Below are 9,588 nucleotides of genomic sequence, written 5' to 3'. Positions count from 1 at the left end.
CTTGATAGATTTAGGACCAAGTTTACTGTGTCTAGGTAATGAGTTATGAACAAAACATTGACATCCAAAGACTTTCAACGGTAATGAAAATGGATCATCATTCGATAATAATCTAAAGTATGGAGATTTATTACCAAGAATAGTAGATGGTAGACGATTCATAAGAAAGCAAGCCGTAAGGACGGCATGATGCCAATAAAAGTATTGAATTTTCTTGGCATACAACAAACCTCGAGCTACCTCAAGAATATGACGATTTTTCCGTTCTGCTACACCATTTTGTTGAGGAGTGTAGGCGCATGATGTTTGATGGATAATGCCATTTTCTTGACAAAAAGTTTCAAGGTCTTTGGAAATGTATTCTTTGGTATTATCAGACCAGAGAGTTTTTATTTTCTGACCAAATTGTGTGAGTACCATAGCATGAAATGACTTAAAAATGTATGGTATCTCGGAACGCCCCTTAAAGACAAACGACCAAGTTGTGCGTGTGAATTCATCAATAAAAGTAATAAAATATTTTTCTTGAGAAATATTAGAGACACTCGAGGGCCCCCAAACATCGGTATGAATTAACGAAAATAGAGTGTCACTTTTTACTTCTGGACGAGGAGACTATGTACTCCTTTGATGTTTACTCAATTGACATACGATCACAACGAAATTATGACCTGACTTTAAGAGATGGAAACATATAATGAAGAGATTGTGCAGAAGGATGTCCCAATCTATTGTGCCATAAATGTGTCTCATTTTTCAATAGTAGAATCCATATTGATTTTTGGCATGTCCAAGTAGTAAAACCCTCCTTGTTCATAGCCTCCACCAATCACCTGCTTCGTTACATGATCCTGAAAGACACATGAAGTGGTTAAGAAGGTAACCGAGCAATTAAAATATTTTGTAAGCTGACTAACAAATAATAGGTTCAAAGGAAAAGTAGGAACAAAAAGAATATCAGAGAGCGGAAGCGATGGGGTGACAGAAGTGGAACCTTTCCCTTGTACTATGGTAACAAACTTGTGTGAAAGACTTGGAGATAGAGAATGTATTAAATTTTTGTTACCTGTAAGATGCTCAGAGCTCCTGAATCAATTATCTAGGATGAAGATGAGGTAGATAGCATACCTGAAGCGGTAGTGGCAACAGTAGTTGTGGAGAAACTAAGAGAAGAACCTAGCTTTGTCTTAATTTTCTAAAATAGCTCATACTCTTCATCAGTAATATTTTTTTGTGTAGCTGTTGTTGTGGGATGTTCTTCTTTTGTATCACTCATAAAAGCTTGATTAGCCCTTGTCAATTCTGATTTTTCATTTGCTTTATAGCATATTTCTTTATAATGACCATATTTTCTACAATAAGTGCATACCTGTAACGACACTGAGCTATAGTGTGGCCAAAAAATTTACAATGAGTACATTTGGTATCATATGTTCTGCCAACACCAGTCCTTCCACCTCTTCCTCTGCTCCCTCTATAACCTCTACCTCAGCCTCGGCCGCGGTCAGATGATGATCCTCTATGATCAGAATACATAGCAAATGATACATCAGTAGTGGAGGAAGAAGTGTCTGGAATACGAAGTAGTGTTGCACACACATCATCAAACTTTGGGACAAAAAAAGCACTCAAAAGTTGACTCTTGGCAATCTCAAGATGAGGTTTAACATTTGCAAGACAAATAGCAATAATTACGGCTTCCTTTTGTTTGTCTTGGATAGAAATATCAGTGGTTGGGGACTGAGCTAACTTCCACTCTTGAAGAAAGCCTCTAAAGTGGGCTGAGTACTCATGAATATTTTCTCCTTGTTTAGTATTCAACATTCTTTGGAGAATATCATAAGGTCTATGTAGTATATCCGGGCATGAGTATAGTTTTGTACATGTCTCCCAAATTTGTTTAGCAGTATCAAGATGAATAACATTACTAGAGACATGTTCTTCCATGCTATTTATTAGCCAACCAATTACCAAAGTATCATTCTTATGCCATTTCATATAAAAAAATATCATCTTCATCAACAAGTGGTCCTCGGGTAGTGAGGTGACCAAGTAGGTCTTTTGTTAAAAGAAACCTCCGAACCGATGTGGACCAACTCATAAAATTTGATACCCCACATAAGGGTATGGCGGTGATTCTTAGTATATCACCTTTGATATTCATATTTTCTTCAACCATGATAGGCCTTTCTTCAAAAACAAATTTCTAATAATAACACCAAGTAGCACTTTTTCAATCAACTCGATGTATGGGAAAATTTAGCATTAATGCTAAATTATTATTCTTATTTTTTATTTCAAAAACCACTCATAAGAGGCTCAATAAGATTCTTCTATATCAGGGAACTCTTATCCCATGAATTTGTTTTTCCTATAATCTGATTATGGACTGGTCTCGATAAACAAAATTTCCAAACTGATAAAACTGTTTTGATAGCTCCTTCTAGATAGAGAGGCATGCATATCCATAACATAACAAGATGAAAGCATTCACATATTCATCCTTGAATCATCTTCTAAATTAGAAAACCAGTAGCATACAAAAAAATTTGAACACTTGTCTCTCGGCTTGTGTTCTTCCTTCATAAAAGAACCTTCTTTGAGTGGTGTTGATCATCACTTCTCTAGAGCATTCCTTTGATGAGGAATCCTAAATATAATGCTCTGATACCATGTTAGATTTTGGATCCTTTTTCCATAATTCCGAGCAAGAGAAAGAAGAAAAAAAAAGATAAAAGGGAAGAAGAGCTCTCGGGTGGAGAGAAGAAAAAATAAAATAGCAAAGAGAGGTTGCGCCAAGCAAAGGGAGAGAGAGAGAGAAAGAGTAACTCGAGAATGAGATGTGTAACTTGATTAATTTTGAATTACAACACCTCTATTTATAGTAGAGGAGGTAGAGTTCTTATACAAATAGTCTTTCAATCCTAATTACATTCCAACTCTAACTCTCTAAGATAAGTCTATTTAAACCAAACTACTAGAAGCATAATGTGAGTTGAACTAGAACTCTTGCTTTCTTCACATGACTATAGGGGAGAACGCCAGCTCGTAGCCTTATCCTTGTGGGTCCCTCGTGATCCTCCAACTCATCTTGATAAGGTTGATAACTCGTGAGATATTTGTGGGTCCCACTTGATCTTCAAGTCTTCTAACTCAATTCTGCTTGTGCTTCTTGATTCCTCAACTCGTGCTTGCTTGGGTGAGGAATATTCTTGGTGTCCCACGTCCTCTAGGACTCTTCTTGGTGTCCCATGTCCTCATGGTGGGTGCCACCAGCTTGAGCACCATGGTGGGTCCCACATTGTAACACCAACAAGTCTTGCCTTACATCTCTCAATGTTGCCTAATGAGTCTTTTTTGTCATAAAGACCCATTTACATCCCATGGCTTTAAATGCACTAGGCAACTCAACAAGATCCTAGAATCCATTACTCTACATAGAATTCATCTCTTCCTTCATGGCATTGTACCATAATTCTGATTCTTTGCAACTCATGGCTTGTTAAATGAACTTGGGATCATTTTTCAGCTCCGATGTTGTAGTCAGATTCTTGCAGATACACAACATAATCATTAGGAATTACTGATCTATTTTTTCTTGTAGATCTTCTTAATATTGTACCATTATATTCCTGAGAAGTATGTGGTTCAACTAGTTGTTCAGAAGTTATTGGCAACTCTTGAACTACCAGATCTAATGGAATGTAGTAAGCAATTTGTGGAACTTCAATGATTGATTGTTCAACAACAGTTGGTACTTGAGGGGTATTTTAAACAATAACCAACCTATCACTTGAGGTGGAAGGTTCAGATTTTGAATGATCCTTCTCAGAAACTATGTTCCAAGTGGGATTACTCCCATCGATCAAGTCATTATCAAGAAACTTTGCATTTCTTGATTCCACAATCCTAGTGCTATGAGATGGACAATAAAATTTGTAACTTTGGGATCTTTCAGCATACCCAATGAAATACCCACTAATGGTCCTTGGGTCCAGCTTCTTCTCTTGTGGATTATAAATTCCCACTTTAGACGGGCATCCTCAAACTCACATATGTCTCAAACTCGGTTTCTAACCTTTCCATAATTCAAATGGCATTTTAGGAACAACCTTGGTTGAAGCTCCAGCCCACAAGGATCTAGGATGATTGGAGCTGATAAACATACTCCGCACCATGCCTAATAATGTTTGGTTCTTCTTTCTGCTACACCATTTTTGGTTCGGTGAACCAGGCATGGTATATTAGGCAATGATCCCATGTTCTTGAAGAAAATTTTTAAATGGCCTAGGTTCTTGTCCATCCTCAGTGTATCTACCATAGTATTCTCCACCTCTATCTGATCTCACGATCTTAATTTACTTACCGCATTGTGTCTCTACTTCGGCCTTAAAGATCTTAAAGGCATCTAATGTTTCATTCTTGTTATAAAGCATGTAGAGATACATGTATCGTGAGTAATCATCTATAAAAGAGACGAAATATTTCTGACCATGTGAGTCCATGTCTAGACTACATATATTAGTATGTATGATACTAATATGGTTGAGCTCCTATTGGCACATTTCTTTGACTTGTTAGACTACTTACCCTTAATGTAGTCTACACAAGTATCAAAATTAGTAATATCCAGAGTATTAAGTATCCCTTCATTTACTAATCTTTTAATTCTATCCATGGAGATATGACATCTTCTCTGGTGCCACAATGTAAAGGAATCCTCATTAATAACACCTCTTTTAGTACCAGTGTGAACATGCATTGAATCGTAAGTGGCATTGTTTTGTAAATTAATGCTATAAAGACCATCAGACAAAGTACCATTCACAACACAATCAAACTTATAATATAAACTGAAAGAAGAGTTTGAAAAATTAAAGGAGTATTCATAAGGTACAAGCCTTGAAACTGAAATCAAGTTTCTAAAAAAAGTTAGAACATAAAAGGTCTTGTCTAATTTTAAAACAAAGCCACTAGTTAAATTTAAATAGCAAGTTCCTATAGCTTCCACATGTGAGCTCATCTTGTCTCCTGAGAAAATGTGATGCTCACTTCCCTCTGGTTTCCTTAGGTTTTGCAAACCCTACAAGGAATTCAAGATGTTGATTGTTGATCCAGAATCAATCCACCAAGTGTTAATATTGACATTAACCATATTAGATTCATGACAAACAAATAAGGTTGGATTACCTTGGTCTGCAAGACGTTTAGGAAACTTGGTGCATTCCCTCTTCATGTGTCCCTTCTTTTTACAAAAGAAACACTTAGAATCTTTCTGAATACCAGCTTGGGGGTATTTTATCCTTCCCTTTCTGTTTGGCTTGATAGTTTCCCTTTCCATGCGTTGCCAGCATGACACTTTCTCCTTGTTCCATCACCAGTCTCCCTTCCTCTTGAACACACATGGTAAAAAATTCATTAATTGACCATTTATCCTTATGTGTGTTGTATGAGATTTTGAAGGGTCCATATTGGTGCGAAAGGGTATTCAGGATGTAGTAAGGAAAGATTCTGACATTACAACCTCAAGTTTCTTTAATTGAGCTGCAATATCCCTCATTTGCATGATGTGCTCACGCACACCTTTCATATTGGTGTACCTTAGGGATGAGTGCTTCATGATTAAGGTGCTTGCTAATGCTTTATCTGAAGTGACAAATTGTTCATCAATAGCTTTCAGCAAGTCTTTGACATTTTCATATTGATCAACAGAACCATGAATACCAACAACAATTTTAGTCATAATGAACATTACACTGAGGCGATTAGATCGCTCCCATCGTTCATAAAGCGTGATTTCACTTGCAGTGTTTGTATTAGTAATTGTTCGTGGTTCATCTTTCCTTATAGCATAGTCTATGTCCATCCACCCTACATGAAGAAGAATTCTCTCTTTCTAGACCTTATAGTTATCTCCTTTAACATCAGGGATATCACAACAAATATCAGAGAAATTTGTAGGTTGTACAACTGCATAAAATTATAAATTACATGTTTATGTTAAAATTGAAGCCTGAATAAAATATCATACTTTACCAATGTAAATCATGCTTAAAAATTGAATCTATTGACATAAAAAAAATGCTTGTAGCTAAAATTTTTAATTCAAGCAGATTCAATTATTCTTTATGATTAAACTATCAAATTATTTATGAATTCATAATTCATGTGGGTAAATTATGAATAATTTGATATTTTATCCTAATTAATAAACTCAAATATAATAAAAATTCTCGTGGAATAAAATTTATTATATTGAGTATAATTAATTACAATAATATCTACTTTTTCTTTATGACAAAAGTATCAAATTATTTATGAATTCATAATTCCTGTTGGCAAATTATGAATAATTTGATTTTTTATCATAATTAATAAACTCAAATATAATAAAAATTCCTATGGGATAAAGTTTATTCTATCAAGTAAAATTATTTACAATTAATGTCTAATATTATTTATGAGATCCTAAACATAATATATAATTTTTTATTAAATTAAAGATGTTGTGGTTACTCTCTAATTAATTAAAATTATATGGATCATTAGACATTAAATCGCATAAATACGAAATTAACATGAGAATAACATGAATTGCATAATCTTAACTAACACTAACATGTTATCTTTATGAACAAAATATTCTCATAATATACGCATAATTAAAAACTATAATATTATGCATAACTTTAATTTCATGCAAATAAGTACATGCCAAAAATGCATAAAAAATAATTACTGGAAATAAATATATAATTCTGAACTTATTTGACATACATTGGCCAGTGGCCTAATGGTCACTGGTGTCGAATATGTTGCCAACACACGGATTCGAATCTCACTAGCGCAAAATTAATTTTGAGAACCAAGTTGGCTCGGTCTTCTCGCGGGCGACTCTCTTTTGCGAGTTGGAATGGCGGGCTAACTCAACCCATCCGAGTTGACCCGAACCATTTTTTTTTTATTTTCACCGAGTCGCCACAACCTTAGACGTGGTTGCCGAGTTGGAACGGTGAGTCATAGATGACTCAGCCCAAACCAACTCGCCCGGTATTTACCAAAATACCTTATGGATTTAATATATATGTGTTGGAGGTCGTCTTCAACCTCCAACCTTGCGCAGAGACTAAGGTTCGCCTATGTTCCTAAGCGACACCAATGTCGGCAAATCTTTCAGAATGGTAGTCGGCACCGGCTCCAATGCGTCTCGCCGTCGGTCGTCGCGTGCAGTCAGCGCTCAATGGTGTTGATCAGCCTTCTGGCTGAGCTCCACTGGTTTGCATGATCGGCCGTGGCCGCTTGACAGTCGTGAGTCGTCAGGATGTTTTACATAGACATTCCCAACGACACTCTAACCAGAAATAAATTATAATTTATTTGTCGTAAAAACGACGCTCCATCATACTGAAACAGAGAACGTGAGCAAAAACATCCCGACAGTCAAAGGGAACCGATTAGGCAGGATGAGAGGTACTGCTTTGATAACAAGTGTAAGACTTTATTGAATTTATAACGACACAAAATGCATAGTATAAATGTAAAAGAAAATAACCCTAAAAACATACCTCCTTCCATGCGATTAGATTCCTTAGAAAAATTTAATGAAGCACGACGTTCTGTTCTCTACTTCGGTTTGGCACTTCCGCTCTCTGATCATTCTGAGCGATGGCATAAAACTGAAGGGTTGAGTAAGAACGAGATAGGGGACCAAACCGTAGATGATGATTGCCAACCTCCCAGTAAGGTTATTCATGGCATCGTGTTACCGAGGGAGTTACAACTGCCAGAAGTTGAGACCACGATCATGAGAAACCGTTTCTCATGATAAAACGGTTAACGGAACTACCCTTTCTCTCTCTCTCACTCTCTCTCTCTCTCTCTCTGATTACTAATGCTAATCTATGGCTCTTCAGTGTGAAATGGGACTTGGGAACCTGTGGCATATCTCTTCAAGCTGAGTCCTGTTACAAGTGCTTATTTGTTCTGACAATCAGGTGTTCTAGAAACGTTGCAAGCTTATCAAGGTCACCTACCCTAAAATGAGAGGGGGAGTTGATCCTGCTATGACATCGTCTGCCTATAACTGTATGTAGCAGGGGATCCAGAAAACAAGTTATGGAAGTGATTTTAGCATCCTTACATCTGAGTGAGAAGTGGGAATCCTTTTCTTTACATGTCTTTGTTGTAGCTTCTTGGAATTGAGCTTTTTGTTCTAGCTATTTTCTAAAAAAATTGATCTTGATGAGTGCAGTGGCATTTTTTTGTTTTTTATTTATTTAATATTTTTTGTATTAACATATCCAAATCACAAGAAAAAATGTTCCTTTGGTATGATCTTTCTTTTTGCACATTTGTTTTTGTTAAGAATAAAGTTTCAGTAGCCCAGACATGTGATATTGTCGATCAACTGGGTGTATTTGTCTTAACATTGGGATGATACCGCAGCTTATAAACAATGGATAATATCTGGTGGGTTAACTATCTATTTTTGGGAATAATAATAGTTAAATTCTTATTTTATTTTATTTTATTTTCCATAGGTCTTCAAACAGACCCTAAATATCACAGAACGTGATTTTAGTATTACTCCATGTTGCAGCCGTAAATATTTCATTTGACAAATCTTTTACACCCTACAACACAAAAGTCCTTTTTTATTGAAACCACCCATGTAAGTAATTAAACACTAGAGGGTAAGATGATACAATCTCCATAAAGGTATTTTTGAATTAAAAAATGAGCAAAGTGTGAGCCTAATAAAATTACCATCTTAACAAGGAGATCAACGTTTTTAAAGAAGCAATATCAAAGAGTTTACGATAAGTTTCATATAAATTATTTGATAGAAGTTCCAAGGAATCTAAAGTGAATTTTATGTAAGACAAGTTTCACAAGATAGGCAATCTCAAAGAAAAAAATTGGAATAAAAAATATTTTTTAGTTGTGTTTTGTCTCTTTTATGTTTAATTTAGTAAGTTATAGTTTGAGTGTAATTGGATAACTATTAAAATAGAGTTAGTCTATTGTTGGAAAAAATTCTCTTCATTAATAAGATTGTCAAAGAGGAGGATGACAAACCCTTTAGTTTCTTCTTTTGGTTTCTTTTCTCTTAACGTGTGCCCTTATCTCTTGTCTCTCTCGTGCTTTTCTTCTTCTCTCACGTTTTTCTGTCAAGCATTTTCACCTTATGAAATTTAACATGGTATCAGAGAGGACAAGGTTTAGAGATGGAAAAAGAAGAAGAAGAAGACAAAAGAAGATGAAGAAGTAAGCTACATGTAATTCAAAACTGCTTGAATCTCAAGTTTTCTTCTTTTAGCATGAGTTTCCCTTTTGATAGGAAGTTTCATTTCTGAAATCTCTCATATTTTAGACATGCTTATATTTTTTGGAGTCCTTTACATGTGTTTTTTTGTTCTAAAAACATTTTCTAATTGTAGTTCCAAGTTGTTTCCTCTTTAGGACATCTCCATATACAATTGCTAGTGTAGTTATCATTAGTTCAATTATGTGTCATACTCTACTTTTGGGCCGACTTTAATCTGTTTTGCACTCCTATGTCTACTTTACTCTTGTTATTCAATCTTA

Source organism: Aristolochia californica, unplaced genomic scaffold (assembly GCF_029961685.1).
Source record: "Aristolochia californica isolate CCGP_79_NKW_82.1479 unplaced genomic scaffold, dmAriCali1.0.hap1 SCAF_14, whole genome shotgun sequence".
In the NCBI taxonomy this organism is placed as follows: domain Eukaryota; kingdom Viridiplantae; phylum Streptophyta; class Magnoliopsida; order Piperales; family Aristolochiaceae; genus Aristolochia; species Aristolochia californica.
The sequence above is the reverse complement of the archived record's forward strand: the minus strand, read 5'-3'. Positions refer to the sequence as shown.